The sequence below is a fragment of the Durio zibethinus genome, chromosome 6 (assembly GCF_047325235.1).
Source record: "Durio zibethinus cultivar Kanyao isolate XHJ-2024 chromosome 6, ASM4732523v1, whole genome shotgun sequence".
NCBI lineage: Eukaryota > Viridiplantae > Streptophyta > Magnoliopsida > Malvales > Malvaceae > Durio > Durio zibethinus.
The window spans coordinates 11,780,175-11,801,807 of NC_143167.1; positions in this window are offsets into that span (position 1 = coordinate 11,780,175).

Here is a 21,633-nt window from a genome sequence, read left to right on the forward strand (position 1 = left end):
CCAGGTAATTTAGGAGATAGAATAGTAATTACGAGACCACAAGGACCATATTTCCACGGTTATCAAAGAATGATAAAATAGGGAAGAAGATTAGAGATACACATGTGATCTTAAAGTGGATGCTTGCAAGAAGTGGAAGGTAGAGAGCTTGGGAAGGCAACAATACATAAAGCATCTAGCTATTCAAATTTGCAAGGCAGTGAGAAATGCAAGAGAGATGGTCGAAAGGGTAGAAGCTTTGATGTGAGAAATCAACTCAACTGAAAGTTATAGACAATGTCTATTAGACTTTTTGGTTTAAGCTAAAGATCATTATGAGTAAATTAAATATTTCTATGGTTACAATTCTAGAATGATAGACTCTTTATAACCAAAAGTTATTTAGAATCAATGAAAAATTTTAATGTTTGAGATATGTCTTGGAGTAAATACCTTTTAGTGTCTTCATGCATACATTGTGCATGTTCTTTCTTTCTCAATACTTCAACTCACTAAAATGATGTTTTTTTTAAATTAAAATAAATATTTTTCTTTCATAAAAATAATATGGTGTCCTAATTTTCAAATTGTAGTAATAAAAGTTTAAGGATGGCTTAATCGTTGAAAGTTCAAAATCAATCAGCTCGCCACTTATACAATACATATTCATAGATCAAAATTATGAAAAACGAATAGGTAGCCAAGATAGAAAAAATGAAAAAAGCTTAAAAAGATATATGAGAACGCATGACTAAAATGCAGAAAGAGATGAGAAGGCAAATGATAGGTTAAGGGAGTTAATGGGGGGCACGACCAAGGGAAAAGGTGTGATTGAAACCTCTACTGTAAGAGAGGAAAATTAGCCCAAAAAAAAGAACAATGTTAAAAAAGAGCCATTTTACCCATTTAGGTTTACACCACTTTATGCTTGAGCTTCTCAAGTGGTGTATCCACCACCATGGGTGGGCAATTTTACCCCTTCATACATGTGAATTTACCAGCTAATTAACAACAAAATCAGGGGTAATTTTAGTAAAACCCAAAATGTAATCCAATCAAACCAGTTTTCGTTCCTAATCTAGATGATCCCAAAGAGCAAGAGAAATTAAGGGGCATATCAAAGTTAAAAGAAAAAAAAAGAGATTCAGTATAAATATGGCTTACTATAAGAAAGATTAAAAGTTATGGAATGAAGGGATACCTTTGGAAGCATTGATGCAAATGAACTCAATTTAGTCCCTACTCTAGTAATTTTGTTGAAGTTTAAAATTTCTAATTTTGAGAAGTATGACAGAACTAAGTGCCTATTAGTTCATCTCACAATGTTCTATTGCAAGATGGTAGGCTACACGGATAATGATAACCTTTTGATCCACTATTTCTAAGACAGCCTTATTAGGTCTGTGGCTAGATGGTATGTTCAATTAAATAAGACTCGCATACATTCTTGGAAATATCTCGTTAGATCTTTTCTAGGCCAATTCAAGCATCTATCGGACATGGCTCTTGATAGGTTGTCAATTCAAAACATGAAAAAAAAATCCAATGAAATTTTCAAAAAATGTCTATAGATGAATAGATCTTACTATTCAAGTACAATAAGTTTGGATTAAAAATAAGACAATAGTATTTTTTGTCAGTACTCTTAAGGCATCATATTATGACAAGCTTGTTAGTAATACAATGAAGAATTTTGTTGATATGGTGATTTTTTATGAATGATAAAAAATGCTATTAAGAGTGCCAAGATTGAGAAAGATGATACCTTTAGCTCCAAAAAAGCAATGCCACCTAAGAAGAAATATAGAGAGGCACATGCTATGGCTTATGGGAATCAATCACCTAGAAATTTCATCCCATATCACCCCTATCGAACCTATCCACCCTATTACCCCACCACAAATAACATTTTTGAAGGTCCATACTTATATTAACTGGTACCATAATTGGGTTCCAATAGAGCTTTCACCCTTATATGCCTACTCACACCCTTACACCTGTAGCTCAACCTTTCAATTTCCTAAACAGTTCATGAACAATCTGAGAGGCTTAAGAGCCACTCAAGAGAAAACTCTTATTGACCCTACTTTCATGTCCTACACTAATTTACTCATTTAGCTGATAACAAACCATTTTCTTGCACCTGTCCCCTAGAGCCATTGAAACCTTCATACCTTAGATGGTACGATCCAAATGCTCATTGTGATTATTAAGATAGGGTTATGGGTTATTCCATAAAAAATTGTACAGTTCTTAAGTACAAAGTGTAAAATTTGATCAAAAAAGGATATATAAATTTTGATTCTAGCAGATAATCGAATGTCAATGAAAATCCTTTATCAAATCACAACATAATAAACGGTGGTATGTTAGGGTGCATTACGAGAAGCATTGATGAAATTAAAATCTTGATAGGTCAAGTGTTTGAAAGCTTGGTCAAAGTTGACATACTTTATCTAATTTTCTCAAACTAAGAGATCCATCTTGAAGATTATGATCCAGCTCAAACTTGTATTTATCATATAAATGTGGTAAGACACTTTATCTAGAATTGTGGCATGTTTTGCCAAGTGCTTCAAGTAATGATAGATTTGTCTTTGGTAGAGCTTTATGAAATAGATAATCAAGACTCAGTGAATGCACCAGAAAGAAGATTTTCATAAAGCATGTTCAGCAAGTTTGTCCCTAAGCCAGTGACCATTTTCTGCAATGAAAAACCAAGTGTGGTAAAAGAGCAACCCATTTCTTTTCCCATGATGAATGCAATAGAAAGAAAACCTTCAGAAACATGTTTTCCAAATTTGTACCTAAGCTGGTGACTATTTTTTGCAACAACAAGCCATGCTTGGCAAAGGAACAATTTATTTCTTTTCCTGTAAGACCTATAACAATTCAAACCCTAGCCTATTCCCTCACCAAAGTGACAAAATAGTGCCATGAAAATATGATTACAATGTCACGGCACAAGGATCAAATGACTATCAGGTTGTAAGTAACCAAATGCAACCAGCACTGTAAATATAATTGAAGTGGGTGGAATGACATGGAGTAAGAGATTTTATACTCTAGAATTGTTAGAAAAAGCTTGAAAAGGAAAAGCTAAAAAAGAAGAAGAGGTGTTGGGAAAAAAAGAAAAGACTTATTTTTTAGTGAGTTTTTGAAGCTAATTAAATAACAAATGCATAAAGTGGAATAGTTAAACAAGATACCCTCCTAAATTTTTCTGCTGTCACTATTGTTAAACTTTGAACCATATAGGAATCCTCTACTGAGAGTGTTGAATTAAGTGCATGTGGACAATAACATATTTGTCGAGAATGTCGACCATATTGTGAGAAATATTATGGCTCCAAATTTTATAACTTTTAATGATAATGAGATTCCATTGGAAGGTCAGGGCAGTACCAAGGTTTTTCATATTATTACTATGTGCAAAGGTCATATCTTAGCTAAAGTTCTTATTGATAATGGCTCTTAAATGAATGTCATGCCCTTGATTAACCTAACAAAGTTACCCATTGATACATCATATATGAAGACCAATCATATGATAGTGAAGGCTTTCAACAGGTCTTGAAGAAAAGTGCTAAGAGACATCAAAATATTGATGCAAATAAGGCCATGTACTTTCTCTATAAAATTTCAAGTCACAGACATTTTGTCGTCTTATGGTTTGTTGGGGTGATCATGGATTCATATGATATGCACTATCTCGTCATCTCTACATCAAAAAATAATGTTTATAGTTAAAGATCAACAAATTTATCTTTTTTAGAGAAGAAAACTTGTTGGTGACCAAAACTGTAAGTGCTTTTTTAAATCTTTTGAATTTATTAATGTAACTTATGTAGGAAAGGGATCGAAAGTGCCCACTCCATATTTATCAAGTGCAATAGTGATGGTCATCAAATAAACAGTTGGTAAAGGATGACGTGTTGGATATGGCCTAAAAAAAAATTTACAAGGAATTAATGAGCTGTCAAGGGTATTTGAAAACAAGGAAAGATTCGAACTGGAATCAAGGTCATTGTAGCAAAAAAGAAGAGAGTTATGGCTGAAAAAAAAATTAGCCCATTTTAAGGAACATGAGCCAGAGAATAAGAAAATGATTATTCATTTCCTCTATGATACGTTTCACTCTAGTGGATGTGTTCACCTTAATTTAATAGGAATCACACAAAAGGAACCCATGCTAAACATGGAAAAGGCTTTCTCCGAACTTCATATCCATATGGTGGGTGATGAAGCAACAATAACTCTGGAAGAGAAGCCCCTTGTTTATGTATATCCTTTGAGTGAAGAGCTATACAATTGGAAAACAATAAAGTTACCAGTTATCCTTAAATCTTTCAAAAAGTAATATAGTGGGTTATTTTCCCCAATGCTTTTACCTAAGAGCATTTGGAGGACTTTTGTGTATGGGCTTATCTTTCCTTTATCATTTTAATAAAATGACTAGTGTTTTTCATTTTCATTTCATCTATTATTTCATTCATTCAAAGTTACAATTTCTTTTTCTTTTTTTTTCCTACACATAAGCCTACATATTTTCAGTTTCACCTAATTTTAAATTTTCAAATAATGAATACAAGGATAATCATGATGATAATCCAGGATTTAACTTTGAAAAACTTATTCATGTTGAGGAACTTGATAATGAAGAGAATTCAAATGAGTACAATTTGTCCCTTGATTTATTAAAACTAATGAAACAAGAAATAAAACAAATTGAACTTCATGAGGAAGCTATAGATGTAGTCAATTTGGGTGATGAGAAAAATAAAAAAGAGGTTAAGATGGGTACATCCCTTTTTCCCATAAAAAGAAGAAAGTTAGAGGAATTGTTTCATGAGTTTGTTGATGTGTTTATATGGTCATACCAAGATACGTCAGGACTCAGTTCAAATATTGTAGAACACTGATTGCCATTAAAGCCCAAATGCAAGCCAATGGAATAGAAGTTGAGATGCATGAAGCCAAACATACTTTTAAAAATTAAAGAAAAAGTGAAAAAAATAATTTGATGCAAGTTTTTTAGAAATAGCCAAATACCCGTAATGGATAGCTAACAAAATCTCGGTTCCAAGAAGGATGAAAAAGCTTGAATGTGTGTGGATTATAGAGATTTAAATAGGGCCAGCCTCAAAGGCAATTTTTTTTTACCCCAAATTGATAATTTCATGGACAACACTACTAGGCACTCCACATTCTTATTCGTGGATGGTTTTTCAGGTTATAACCAAATTAAAATGGCCCATACTAATATGAAAAAAATCACATTTGTTACCGTGTATGGCATGTTTTACTATAAAAAGTTATGCCTTCGGATTGAAAAATATAAAAGTTACTTATCAAAAAACAATGGTAATCTTTTTCTATAACATGATGCATAAAAAAATAGAAGTGCATGTAGATGATATGATTGCAAAATCTCATAAAGGAAAGGTTCACATTACCAATCTTAGAAAGTTGTTTAAAATATTGCAGAAGTATCAATTTAAGCTAAACCTGACTAAATGCATGTTTGGTGCTAAGTTAAAAAAATTATTAGGGTTTGTGGTTAATGAGAAATGCATTGAGTTGATCTGGATATGATATTTTCCATCTAAAACTTATCTCCCCAATGCATGCAAAAAAAGTTAAAAGGTTTTTTTAGAAAGGTTGAATTACATTTCTCATTTTATTTTTCAACTCACTTCTAAATGTGACCTAATTTTAAGTTGCTTTGAAAACATGACTCCAGTAAATGAGATGAGGAATGTCAATGTGCTTTTGAAAAGATTAAGGAATACATGTCAAATCTGTCAGTGTTGGTGCCACTTATTGCGGGGAAACTATTGATTTTGTATATCAACGTGCATGACCATTCCATGGGATGTGTGTTGGGGCAACGAGATGAAATAAGCAAAAAAGAGCAAGCTATTTATTACTTGAGTAAGAAGTTCACTGAATATGAGTTTAAGTATTCCCAATTGGAGAAAATGTACTGCACATTGGCATGTATAGCCTATACGTTCAGGTAGTATATGCTATATCATACTACTTGGTTGATAGCAAGATTAGACCCTCTTAAGTATATCTTTAAAAGACTATCATTGTCAGGGAGGTTAGTGAAATAGCAAGTCATACTCTCTGGATACGATTTTATATATGTTGCATAAAAGTTGATCAAAGAAAACATGACAGCTAAATTCTTTATAGAGCATGAAACTAATGAATATGAGCCTATAAAATTTGACTTTCCTGATGAAGATTTGATGGCCATCTCCAAATTGAAAAAGGTGAACCAATAGAAAAGCCATGGAAAATGTTCTTTAATAGAGTTTTGAATGCTTTAAGGTATAGGATTGGAGCAGTTCTGAGATCCCTTAACGAAAAACACTATCCAAGCACTATGAGGTTGGATTTTAATTATACTAACAATGTGACAAAATATGAAGTATGCATAATGGGCTTGCATATGGCAATTGAAAAAAAGATTATAGTGTTAGAAACGTATGAGGATTCGACCTTGGTAATTTATCAATTATGAGGTGAATAGGAAATAAGAGATTTAAAGTTGGTACGATACCAAAAATATGTGATAGATTTGATCAAACAATTTAAGAAGGTTCAATTTGGACATGTACATTGAAAAGATAATCAAATGGCTTATGCTTTGGCTGCATTACCTACAATGTTCAAAGTTAGTGATAAAATAGAGATCCAACCTATCTTGTTGAATATAAAAGATCACCTAAAAATGTATAGGGATTTGACTTTGGTAATTTATCGGCAATGAAGTGAATGAAAAATAAAAGATTCGAAGTTAGTACGATACTAAAAATATATGGTAGATTTGATCAAATAATTTGAAAAGATTCAATTCTGGCATGTACATCGAGAAGATAATCAAATGTCTCATGCTTTGGTTACATTGGCTCTTCAAAATGAGTGATAAAATAGAGATCCAACCTATCTGGTTGAATGTGCAAGATCACTAGCATATTGCTAAGTGTTAAAAAGGATATTGATGTCCTGCCTTGGTACTATGACATAATGCAATATGTCAAACACCAACAATACCTAAAACATGCATTAGAAAATGAAAAACAAATTATCAAAAGACTGGCTATGAAATTTTTCCTAGATGGAGAAATTTTATACAAGAGAAATCGAGATCAAATGTTATTGAGATGTGTGAATGCTGCAAAAGCAAAGAAGATACTTGAAGAAATGCATGAAGAAAGTTGTGAAGCACATGCAAACAGTTACATGATAGCTAAACAAATCATGAGGGTAGGTTATTATTGGTTAACATTGAAAAGTGATTGCATTAACTATAAAAGAAAGTGTCATAAATGTTATATTTATACAGATAAGATTCATGCTCTTTTGATTCCTTTATATGTTCTCACACCTTTATGGTCATTCTCCATGTCAAGGATGGATGTGATTAGACCCATCACTCCAAAAGCTTCAAATGGGCATCAATTTATTTTTGTAGTGATTGACTACTTCATAAAATAGGTAAAAACTAGACCTAATAATTTAAAATATGACAGGGTAACATGACATGAATACGATATAAATATAGGACACGAAGGTGACATGGCTTAAAATTTTAGTAATAACTATATCAAGGTTTAACAAAATAAAGAAAATATATTTTATATTTTTATGTTGATATGAATTATGACACGTGATTTTCGTGTAAAATATAGTACGAATACACAAATCACCAGGTTCGATAGAAACAACTTCTTATACTAATATGATAATGGTGGTGGTGGTATAGATTTATATATAAAAAAAGAGATAATATGTCGCTATGGCCTTTCAGAAAAGATTATCTTTGATAATGCTTGCAATTTGAATAATAAGATGTTAGCGAAAATTTATGCTTAGTTTAAGGGAAGCCTCATAACTCGACCCCATATCATCCAAAGATGAATGGGCCGATAAAAGCTACCAATAAAAATATTAAGAGGATAATAAAAACATGACTGATAAGTATAAGGATTAGCATGAAAAGTTACCTTTTACGCTGCATGCTTATAAGACATTAATACACACATCTACTAAGGCAATTCATTTTTGCTCTTCTATAAGATAGAGCTCGTGTTGCCAATTGAGGTGAAAATTTCCTCTTTAAGAGTCTTGATAGAAATGGATTTATAGGAAATAGAATAGGTTTAGAATCATTACGAAAAATTGAACTTCATTAAAGAAAAAAGGCTCAAGACTCTTTGCCATAATTAATTGTATCGAAAAAGAATGATGCGAATACATGACAAGAAAGTTCGATTTAGGTGCTTTTAAGAAAGAGAATTGGTTTTTAAAAAAATTCTTTCAAATCAGCCTAATGATAAAAAAAAAATGGATGTCGAAATGGGAAGGTGCATATGTAGTCAAAAACATTTTTTTCGAGTGGAATGTTGATCTTAGCAAAGATGGATAGAGATGACTTGCCAAACTCAATAAATTCAGATGCTATGAAAAAGTACTTTGCTTGAGAAAAAGACAAGGAAGGGTGAAAAAAATGAGAAACAAAAACAAAAACAAAAAAATAATGAAAAAAAAGAAAAAAATTGTGATGAATAAGGACTCATAATTGAAAACCCAAAAATGACAATTGGAGTCGAAGGAAATATCTAAGTTAAAAACTTGAAAGAAGGCTTAGACGCAAAAAAGTATCAATTTTCAAGTATAGAGGGCAATGTCCAATACAATGAACTCAGAAGAATTAAGTGCATCGATAGAATAGGTTTTAAGAGAAAGAATTTTGGAATGTTGTTCATAATTGTTCGAATATTCACTATCTAAATATGAGTCCTTTATTTAAATTTTATACTAGTGCTCACTTGTCTAAACTCCTCACTTAACATGTCTTTGTACCTTCTTATAATGAACATTTTATCTTTTTCTAATTTAGCTTGCTTTTTAATACTTTTCATTCTCATAAATAGAGGAAATGTTAATTTACTACACTAATCATGAAAATTGGAATTATGATAAATGATTGATAATGTTCGTAAAAGGTTTTGCATTAGTTTGCGAAAGTCAAGGATGACAAAGGTAAAATAAAGATTAAGAAAAACAAGGGAAAATTTGAAAAAGTGCTCACGTTCAAAATCATCAAGCCAAAAAAAACTTGCTAGAAGTGGTGTCGAATAACGATATTGGCAAATGATTGTCACAATTTATAGGAAATCAATTCCTAAATTTTGCAAATCAGTTTGAGATTGGCTATTTTCAAATAAAAAAGATGAAAAAGTAAAAAGGATTGACTTAGAGAATTTTTTTATCATAATTTGCATGCATCATAATGGTTTCTAATAATACCTACATTGCATGTATTGCATTCATTGCATTCATGAATTACATTCTGTATATTTTTCAAAGAAACAAAATTTTTAACTTTCGATTTTTAAGGTTGAACCTTTCAAAGAAAAGATTGAGGTATGGGAAACGATTTCAAAATGAGCACAATTTGCGAGAGCCTCGGGTCATAATTTCATGGAGCATTTTTTAAATAAGGTTTTTAAAGTTTTAAAGCCTTTGTTTATGGGGAGTAATTTTCAAACAAGATTTTTTTTAAAGTTTGAAAACCTCTATTTATGAGGAGCAATTTCCAAACAAGATCTTTAAAGTTTCAAAGCCTTTGTTTATAGGGAGTAGTTTTCAAACAAAATTTTAAGTTTCATAACCTCTATTTATATGGAGCAAATTTTAAACAAGATTTTAAAGTTTCAAAACCTCTAATTAGAAGAGCTTTTATACATGTAGAGATTTGTAAGACCTCCGAACAAAACATTTTAAATTTTTAGAGTTTCAAGGTCTCTGATAGAGAAACGTTTATACATTTTGAGATTTGTATAACCTCTGGTATAATCTCTAAGACTTTTAGACAAAACATTTGAAATTTTTAAAGTTTCAATGCCTTTGATTATAGGACCATTGAAAGATCTCGAGATTAATAAGACCCATAAGCATAATCTTTAAGACCTCTGAACAAAACATTTTAAATTTTCAAAGTTTCAATACCTTTTATTAGAGGAGCATTCATAGATCTTGATATTTGTAAGACCTTTTAGCATAATTTTTAAGTCCTCCAATTAGGATTTGTAACTCTTCTAAGTTGAATCTATTTTAGTTTTGAGATTTGTAAGATCTCTAGGTATGATTTCTTATTTTATTTTCAAAAGTTATCAAGTCATTGTTTAAAGAAATATTTTTGTAAAGTTTTTAAATAGTCAAATATTTTGAATCCTTTAAATTAAAAAAAATAAAATAAAAAAAGAAGGGAAATGGAGGGGTTTTCTCTCTTCCAAAGGCATCATCTAAATAAAATTATTATCTACATCTTTACAGTATTCCTGATTCTCAGAAATATATAATGAAGGGTAACTATATAGATCTAATTTTGTCAAAAATATTTTAGCCTAGTTTTGCACGTGGGCTAAAGACCATTATTTTTGGGCCCATTATATGACCCATATAAACCTCAAAATATGACCCATGATGCGACCTTTTAAGAGACCTTTTACCAAGCCCCAAAATAAAGCCCAAATCAACCCATTACAAGCCAAGGATGAGGCCCAAGATTGGCCCTAGCAACAACCCATTTAAAAAGCCTATTGCATGACCCGAATAAGAAAATTCCAAGCCAAAACAAAACCCAAAATCTTAGCTCAAATTAAGGAAGGCCCAAAATAAAAGAAAAAAGAAGGTATGGCCTACACATTTGGAAGCCTAAAAACAAACCAAAAGGAGAGAGCCCATGGTTGAGAGTTTTACCTATCTACCTTAATATTCTTGCATGGGATTTTTCATGGACAACAAGAAAGAAAAAGAGCATGGGATACAAAAAGGAGAAAAAAATAAGGTTTAAATGGTAAAAATAAAAGGTAAAAGAGAAAATGAAGCTTGAGAATACCATTTTAAGTCATGAATATGAAGGGATAAAAGGGACAACCTCAGTATAAGATAGGCTTATAGGTCTTGGCACTAGCAACCTACATAAAAAAAAATGAAAGTTAGTGGCTAGCAAAACAACTTACAAAGGTAGTGGAAAGAAAGGAAAAAACAACAAATGGTGAAACTTAAGAAAGAAGGTTTTTGGGTAATATGATAGGGGGCTTCAGAAGTCCTAGAGGAGTTTTTTTGGCAAGAAAGAAGGAGGAAAAAACCAAAAAAAAGTAGTAACTTTAAAAAGAAAGAAAAAAGAGTTTTCGAAAAAACAAGGAAAAAAAAAAGAAAAAATGAGTGATGGCTTTTGGTTTTGAAAGGAGGTGCTACTGAGAGAGATCTGGAAGTAAAAAAGAAAAAGAAAAAAAGGTTTCAAGAATCCATTAAAAAAAAAACCAAAAAACAAGAATAGCAAAAAAAATGGTCTTAAAGAAGGGCTGAAAGCCAATTTTTGTTTAAAAAAAAGAAAAAGAGGAAGAGTCTAGTAAACGAAGGAAGTGAATGCTTTGAAAAAGGCAAAAAAGGTAATTATTTTTTTTTAGGTTGTTTCTATGCATAAGTGCTACTATGTTTCCATATAGGGTTTAGATACACAAAGCTCAAAGTTATGAGCTTTGTCGATTTTCCTATGTGATTTCATAGTTTAGAGGTTTATGAAAGCATGAGGTAGTATTTTTTTTAGTATTTGAAAGCCTAAAAAGTTGTATTTTATGTATTTATCTTGTTTCATTTCTTTTTACTTGGCATGCTGGGAGCTTCACCCTCCCTTATAATTGATTGTTGGCTATTAGAAACAAAAAAAAACTTTTAAATGGTTTCAAAGTGGGAAGAGAAAATGGCTTGCGAGAGAGGTGAAGGAAATTTATGAAGTTTTTTTGTTTCCTACATGGAATCTATCTATATTTGTTAAAGTTATATTATTAAATCTGCTATTTTATGAAGACTATTCTTAGATGCTCATAATATTATTCATTCCATATTTGATTTTGGTATGTATGTGTATGAAATTTTAAAGTTTGCATGCTCATTGGATTTTTCATGATATATGGTTCCTTGTGAGGAACTATTACTTTATTTTGTTTTGTGAAGATTATTCTTGGTTGCTCAGAATGTCATTCTTTTCTCATTTGATTTTGGCATGCTATGGGTGTGAAATTTTAAAGCTTTGCATGTTCACTGGTTTATGGTATGGTGGTTGCTTGTGAGGAAACGAAGCTTAAGGCTTTGCGTGCTTATTGTGTTTTACACAATATATGGTTGTTTATAAGGGATAAAAAGTTTAAAACTAGTATATTATTTGAAGGTCCTACCATGAACACTAGGAGAAAGCTTAAAAATTTCATACCCATTTCTTGTCCTACATAGTGATCATTTGAAGGGTGGCGAGAAAACTTAAAACTAGGCCATCATTTTAAGACCTCACCACCCATGTTTTTTTATCTTAGGCTTAATATAGGTTTGTAGATAATATAGCACATTTGTTTTTTGTATTATATATATATATATATATATAATCCATTTCTTTCATGTTATTGAGTTTAATATAAGTCTAAATCTCATATATTATGATATATATGTTGTTTGAACTTTTATATTAAATTTAATTCCATGCAATTTAATTTCTTACATTGTAAATTATTTTGTTTATTTAATTTATTTTTTATGCACACTAACTTCATGCAATAATAATAATAATAATAATAATAATAATAATAATAATCTCCAATGATAAGATTTTAAGAAAATTCGAGTAGTGATTCTTTAAAATTCTTATGTGATAATTTTTTTTTTAAATACTACCAAAGTAATAGAATATTTAGAAAAATATTCAATACAAAAGATTTTTCATTCATTTATTTTCTTAAAATTATATTTACAATTAAATGATGTTTTAAATAAAAAATAATGAAAAGGAAAAATTACTCTTTTTAATAATGAAATTAATACAATGATACTTGAATATTATGATTAACTATTTTTACTTTTCAATAAATATTAATTAATAATGATAGTAATAAAAATTAAAAATTAGAATTAGAATTAGATTTAAAAAATTTAAGTAGAAATAAAAAGAGATGAAACAAAAATAAAAATCTCCGATGATGAGATTCTAAAAATTTCGCATAAAGATTTATAAGAAATCTTTAGGTGAGAAAATTTATCTAAAAAAATCGTCAAAGTATTAGGGTATCTAGAAAAATTTTCAATAAAAAGATTTTCTTTGCTTTATTCCTTTTAAAAAATTTAAATAATAATGACTGTGAAATAATTAGGTAATTAAAAGGAAATTAAAATGAGTGACGAAGAAATATAATAAGTAATACATATTTTAAAATATATATAATATGTAATAAAAATTTAATAAATTGAAATATAATAATAATAATAATAATAATAATTTTTTGTATGCATATTGCACTTGTCTTTGGCATTACATAATTTTGAAAGTAACGTGAGTTTTCAATAATAGGACTCCGAAAAATTCGAATAGTGATTTTTAAAAATTCTTTAGGTTAAAAAATTTTTTTAAAAATATTGTCAAATAATTGAAATACTTAAAATGATTCTCAATATGAAAAATTTTCGTTTACTTTTTATTTCTAAAAACGAACTTTCATGCAATAACCTCATAAATTAATCCATGTGCATCATATTATAAAAGTAAATGAATTCTTCGATGATAAGAATCAAAAGAAGTTCGAGTAATGATTCTTTAAAAGTCTTTAGGTAAAAAAATTTATTTAAAGTGCTGCCAATGTATTAGAGCATTTAGAATAATTTTCGATAAAAATTTCTTGTTTTTTAAATAAATAACATAAGAAATGAATTTTTAGAAAACATTATTTGATTTTAAATTACAGATATCATTTTTTATAATATGCTTGGCAAATATAAATATTGAAGATAAATATGAACCGTCGAAAATAATATTCTTAACAATTCCGAGTAGTGATTCTTAAAAACTTTTTAGGTGAGAAAATTCCTTGTAATATCACCAGAGTATTGGAATATTTTTAGGGATATTCCAACACGTAAGGTTCTTATTTATTTTTCAAGCAAATAACTTAAAAAATCAAAATATGTTTTTTTTTTACAAGAAGGAAAATTAGAAAATTAATTTTTAAATATCAAAATTAAGACTTTTTTTATCAAAATTAAATGATAACACATAATTAATTAGTATTATTTTTTTTAACGAACACTGTTGGGGTATTAATTCTTTTTCACACATAATAGATTTTCGAACCTAAACTATTTTGCAAAGTCAAAAATTATCTTTTTTTTATAAATTTTAATAAATTTTTAAAATTTTATTAAAAAAATAAGTTTTAGTAGGTAATCAATCATACATAATAAAAAATATTAATGGTGACTCTCATTTGTTTTTTAATTTGTCTAGGAGTGCAAAAATTTCCTAATGACAGCAAACAGTGAAATGGGAGCGCGAGGGTGATAAGAATACATAATTTTTTCATTGCATGGCAAACTGTCGGTGGAGAAGCAACTTTCTGGGACACATCTCTTTCAAAGGCAAACAACTCAGCAATTCTATAGAGATTAAGCGTGTAGTCGAGTGCCACTTTGGCGATCACTTTGCTAAAAGATTGTAATGGTGATAAAACTTCGGGCCCAGACGGATTCAACTTCAACTTTATAAAGAAAAAGTGGATGATTCTGAAAGATGATGTCATGGATTTCCTTCATGAGTTTTACATGGGAGGATCCAGAAAGGCATCAACTGCTCTTTTATTGCCTTGATTGCTAAGAAGCGGTGCATGGAATCATTGAATGATTTTCGCCCCATTTCCTTAATTGGCAGTATTTACAAAATAAATACAAAAACATTTGCAAACAGGATGAAGCAAGTCATGGGGTCCCTTATCCATCCAACTCAATCAGCATTTGTGGAAGGAAGACAAATTATGGACTGCATCTTAATAGCTAATGAAGTAATTGATTCTATCCAGAAAAAATCAAAGGGTGGACTGGTCTTCAAACTTGACTTCGAAAAAGTGTTTGATAGTGTTGATTGGGACTTCCACGTCTCTATTATGAAACAAACGAGTTTTCGAAACAAATGGACCAGATGGATATTAGGCTGTATCTCTTCTGCGTCCATCTCAATGCTCATCAACGGTTCCCCAACTAATCCTATCGTGATGCAGAGGGGACTCTCGTAAGGCGACCCATTATCACCAGTCTTATTTCTTATCGTTGCCGAAGGTCTTAGCTGTCTTCTGCGTAGGGCAGTCTCGGTTGGTATCCTTCATGGCATCAAAATGAGCTGTAAAAAGCTGCAAATATCTCACTTGCAATTCGCAGATGATATAATTATTTTCTACCAGCCATTAGAAGAACAACTACTAATGATTAAAAGGATTCTTCGATGCTTCCTTATTATTTCTGGGTTAAAGGAAAACTTCAAGAAAAGTGCTCTGCTAGGTATCAAAGTTGATCATCAGCTAATCAAAAAGTGGGCCTCAAAAATCCATTGCAAGGTAGATTCTCTAACTACTAAATACCTAGGCTTCCTTTGGGGTCTAACCCGAGATTGTCTTCCACCTGGCAGCCCATTATAGACTCCGCAAAGAGTAAACTTAGTCTATGGAAATGCAGGTTTCTATCCCCAGCTGGAAGAGAACTTTGATTAAATCAGTGTTGGCAAACCTGCCTTATTCTCAAAAATTCATTCGGGAGAATTTATGCTATGCCACTAAACAAGAGCGAAATGAAAACAGATTTTGGCTACTAGGAAGGGTCAAACTGGGTTTAGAAGATTGCTTTAAGACAGGAACTCTTCGATTGGCAGGTTGGCGTGTGGAGGCAATTATTGGAGCTCCTAAATTCATTCACGTTATCTCCACATGCCACTGACAAAGTAATCTGGACTCACTCGTCAAACGGCGTCTTTACTCCACGTTATTTAGGCAGGCCTTAGAGTTATCTAAAATATCAAAGTTCAAACTAAAAGTTTTATCTGGAAAGGGATCGCTCCACCGAAGGTAGAAATTCTGTTGGAAGGCTATGAAAGGAAACCTGCCAATGCTTGAAGTCCTCAAAAAAATAATAGTCAATAAAGAAAGTAAAATTCAATGAGATTCAAAATTTCTTATGAATTATTAATCATAAATTCTTTTAGAAGAATTTAAAATCTAGAAAGATAATAACAAAAAACTTATCTTGTATTTAGTATTTATTTCTAAAAGAAATTATTTGGATAATTGAAGCTTTCTATATTTGTTTCAAAAGTTTGTTTTGCCAACTTTGCCAATTTTTTTTTTTTCTTATCTCTTTCTCATAAGAAATATGAATTTTATAATTAACTTTAAATTGTAAAAAAAAATATATAAGGGAATAGAAATAATGGAAAAGAATTTTGATTTTGAAACATGAAGAATATTTTCTTAAAGGTAATTATGCTTATAAGATATAATAAAAATTTATTTATAGTTGATGAATAAACATGTCTTTTTATGAATATCTAAGTCAATTTGTTTAAATTTTTGTAACTCTTTCGTTATATAGCTATTATAAACAAACGTTTTTATTCAAAAATAATTATTCATTTAATGGTTGTAACTCTTTTGTTACATAACTGTTTTCAACAAATATTTCTTATTTAAACATAATTATTCAAACTATGAATAATTAAAATAAATATTCTATTTATCAATGCACAAACATTCTAAACTATGACGGTTCTTAAAGAGCACTTTCTCTGAAGAAGAAACTTGGGAGGCTATTCAGAGCTGTGACGGAAACAAAGCACCAGGTGCGAAAGAGTATAAGCTGAACCTTTTCAAGAAATATTGGAGCATGGTCAAAGGTGATGCAATGTGCTTTTTGCATGATTTTTTAAAATTCTTCTTCCTCGAGTAGATGCACTAATTCTTCTTTTATTACACTGATCCCCAAGTGTGCCAATCCTACGAACTTAAGTGAATATCGACCAATAAGTTTAATAGGAAGCATCTATAAGATACTGGCGAAAATGTTGGCAAACCGTTTGAAATTAGTGGCTGGGGAAGTTGTGGGGGATAATCAGTTTGCGTTTATAAAATAAGTCAAATTATGAACTGCTCCTTGGTTGCAAATGAAGTGGTTGATCTTATGAAAAAATCAGAAGAGGGTGGAATTTTGCTAAAAGTAGATTTTGAAAAAGCCTATGACAGCATCGATTGGGATTTTCTTGACCTGGTAATGGGAAAAATGGGGTTCGATCAAAGGTGGCGAAAAAGGATAAAGGCTTGTATATCCTCAGCCTTTATTTCTGTGTTAGTCAATGGAACTCCAACAAGACAATTTAGCATTAAAAAAGGGCTTAGACAAGGCTGTCCTTTGTCTCCATTTTTGTTTAATTTAGTGGCTGAGACTCTCAGTGTAATTACAAAAAAAACTATTGCGGAGGGATTGTTTTATGGTATTGGTGTTGGGGACAATAATTTTCAAATTTCTCACCTTCAATTTTCTGACGATACTATTTTTTTCTGTAAACAAGTTTTTGAGCAGGTGCAAAATGTCGAGTATTGAGATGCTTTCAAGCTATTTCTGTATTGAAAATTAATTAAGGGCACTCATCGCGGCATTAGAGTTGAGTATCAAGGGGCCAGTCACATCATGTGCCAAATTGAAAATTGCCAATGATTTACCTTGGTCTTCCCTTAGGAGCTAATATGTGGACAACAACAACTTGGTCGCCTGTTATTGATAAATTTGAAAGGAGATTAGATAGCTGGAAGTCACAATTCTTATCTATAGGAGGAAGGGTTACACTTATCAAATCAGTTCTTGCAAGTCTTCCCTTATACTACTTGTCCGTCTTTCAAATTCCACGTGGGGGTTAAGGAGAGGCTTTGGATAGAATTCAAAGAAGGTTCCTTTGGAGTGCATCTTTCTCAAGAAGAAAATTGCATCTTGTCGATTGGAAATCAGTAGTAATTACAAAGCTAATGGAGGTCTTGGAATTATGGATCTGGAGCTCAAAAATTGCGCAATGTTGAACCAATTGATTTGGAGATAGGGAAACGAGCACTCATGTCTTTGGAGGAGAGTAATCATTGAAAAGTATGATGGTGAGTCATCAAACATTTTTCGGCCACATGGTTCTAGTAGAAGATTCTGTATGGTTTGGAGGAATATCACTACCCCCCTTTCCCCCGATAACAAATGCTTCTCTTTAACTTACTCTCGTCTTTGTTGTTCACTTAGCGATGGTAGTCTTATCAAGTTTTGGTATGATGAATGTATTGAAGGGGTAATTCTACAAATAATGTTCCCTCACATATTTCCTTTGGCAACTAACAAGGAAGGCAAGATCAGGGAGTAAGGGAAATTGGACAATAATTCATGGACTTGGGATGTCTTTTTCAGAAGAAGATTATTTGACTGGGAATTGTTGGGCTAAAAGCCTCAAATCCAATCACACCAACGGAAGCGAAATCAAACAATAAATCAAACACACAAGAGACAACAATTTAACGTGGTTCGATCTAATCAGCCTACGTCCATGGATGAGAAATAAGATCCACTAGTTGTAGAGAATTATAAATATACATCAAATCATCAACCTCACTCAACAATCAATACTCATAAGACACTCTCAATCTCCTCTAGTCCTATGGAGTATTCTCAATCCAAACAAACACAAACCCAAACCCTTGTGCACCCTTTCAACATAACCAAACACATACTCATATGCTTCCATATATCATACCTATGTGGACCCTTTCAGTCTCCCCTCGTCCACTCACAAACAAACATACACACCCATAAGACATAGAGTCCCAATACTCCTATGGGGTGTCTATCCCATAAAACCCTATAACTCTCTTACATCTTTTTCTCATACCTAACCCTGTAGAGACTTCACCTATTTATAACCATACAAACTTGCCCATTAAGAATCCCTTTCCTTTTAGAATTCTTCTCCTGTAAGTCAAACTTGCATATTAAGAATCTTTTTTCCCTTAGAATTCTTCTCTTGCAAGTCAAACTTACCTATTAAGAATCTTCTTTCTTTTAGAATTCCTTTTTTGCAAGTCTTCTTATCCATTAAGCAATATCTAACAAATCTCAAACAAATCTCTTATGGGATTTAAGTCAATATTCCCCACAGGAATTTCACCAATGACGGGACTTCAACAATTTGTTACAAGGATACTATTTATGCAGCAACATAAGGGACTGTCTGATTTGGAAAGGTTCTCTTAGTGGAAAGTATTTGGCCAAATCATTTTGTAAAATGTTTCTTAATGATCCTACTTAAAATGTTTATCTATGGAAGTTTGTGTGGGCGGGACTTGCACCACCAAAGGTGGAAATTTTTTGTTGGCAAGTACTAAAAGGTAGAATAGCGGGGAAAGAAAAACTTGCAAAAAGAGGAATGTTGAGCTAGGATTTGGCTGTGTTTTTTGCAAGCAAGAGGTGGAAACGGTCAATCACTTGTTTTTGAACTGCATTGAATTGTGGAAAGTATAGGCAGTATGCTATCTTTGTTGGGGAATTTCATGGTTTGCACCAAAAGACACAATTTCCTTTTTCCAAGTGTGGCAAAACATTCCACCTGAGGGACAATGTAACAAGGTATGGCATATGAATTTTTTTTGCTATCATTGGGTCTTTATGGCTATATAGAAATGATATGGAGTTTGATATTTCACAACTTGTTCATACCATTAAATTGAGAGTTGTTTGGTGGTTCAAAGCAAGATGGCCAACAGTAAAGTGTTGAGAATATTGACTCAAATCTCATAAGAGATTTGTTAGAGATATATTTGAGATTTGTTAGTTATTGCTGGATGGACGAGAAGACTTGCAAAAGAAGAATTCTAAGAGAAAGAGGATTCTTAATAAGTAAGTTTGACTTGCAAGAGAAGAATTCTAAAAGGAAAAAGAATCTTAATAGGCAAGTTTGACTTACAGGAGAAGAATTCTAAGATGAGAGAGATTCTTAATGGGCAAGTTTGTATAGTTATAAATAGGTGAAGTCTCTACAAGGTTAGGTATGAGAAAAAGATGTAAGAGAGTTGTAGGGTTTTGTGAGATAGACACCCCATAGGAGTATTGGGGCTCTATGTCTTATGTGTGTGTATGTTTGTTTGTGAATGGACTAAAGGAGACTGAGAGGGTTCACATAGGTATGATATATGAGAGCATATGAGTATGTGTTTGGTTATGTTGAAAGTGTGCACAAGGGTTTGGATTTGTGTTTGTTTGGGTTGAGAATACTCTATAGGACTAGAGGAGATTCAGAGTGTCTTATGAGAATTAATTGTTGAGTGAGGTTGATGATTTGATGTATATTTATAATTCTCTATAACTAGTGGATCTTATTTCTCATCCATAGACGTAGGTTGATTGGACCGAACCACGTTAAATTATTATATCTTGTGTATTTGATTTATTGTTTGATTTCACTTTCGTTGGTGTGATTGGATTGGAAATTTTTAGCCTAACATAAAGAACCTAGTTATTAATCTATTCAAATATCCGAAAGAAATGGTTGCTACAAGGACATACAAGTCAAATCAATATAAATCAGTCTGGTTAATACCTAGGCTTGGCTTGCTCAGATTTAACGTGGATGGATCTGCATTTGGAAAACCGGGTCCTACAGGTATAGGTGGAATTCTTAGAGACGAACATGGGACTGTAAAATTGAAATTCTCCTAGTCAGTGAGGATAGCTGATTCAAACAGGGCTAACTTGTTGGTAATAAAAGAGGCATTCATTTTGTTTGTGACCTCCTCGTGGGCTAGTACTCATACTTTGGTTATTGAAAGTGACTCTCTAAACACGGTGAATTGGGTCAAATCACCTCAAAATACTCTTTGGAGATTAAAAAGCACATGCTGCATATGGAAAACTTGAAACGGCAACAAGGAACTTAGGCAAATTTTTCATATACCGCGAGAGGCTAATGAGTTTGCTGATGGTCTTCCCAAGTTAGGTATGTATAGAACTCAAAATCTTGTAGAGTGGTTTTCATAAATAAATGTTTCTTGCTTGTGTTTTATTTTTTGTAAGATCTAGCACTTCTTTTTTAAAGATTGTTGTACCATCTAATTCTGCTATTAATTTAAGATTTTAATTTTTTTTTTTACAAAAAAACTCTATCTTATTAATATCACTTAAGAAATTATCTTTTGAAATTAAATGATGATCTCCTCATTTGAAAATTATTGTGTATGAGAGTTCAAAAGATATCAATCATAATTTATCCGAAAAAAATTATATATAAAATATATGAAATTTACAATGAATCTTCTTGGAATAGGAAGGGTAATTAAATTGAAAATTATTCTTTATAAAGTTCCATATCTAGATGCATTGCTAATCAATGATAATATAATTGGACATAAGTTCATAATAGACTAATAACTCTTTTGAGTAAAGTGTAAAGTAAAAAAAGAGGTTGTGAATTGAAACATTTTAGATAAGTCTTTTTATGCAACTAGAGAAGTGAGAGGCAGCGTTTTATGGATTTTCGTTAATCTTAGAGTACTTGTTAACACAAGATCTGCAAATACATATTACTAAGCTGCAATACTATTGGAAAAAGTCACAGACCAATCTAAGGTGTCAATATATTTGCTTGTGTTTGTATTAAATTTAAATGTTCAAGTCTAGGCCACCTTTTAAATTCATGTCGTATGCATTTGTTTTGAAAAAAATGAAGTTTGAAATTATAAAAAGATTGCTCTT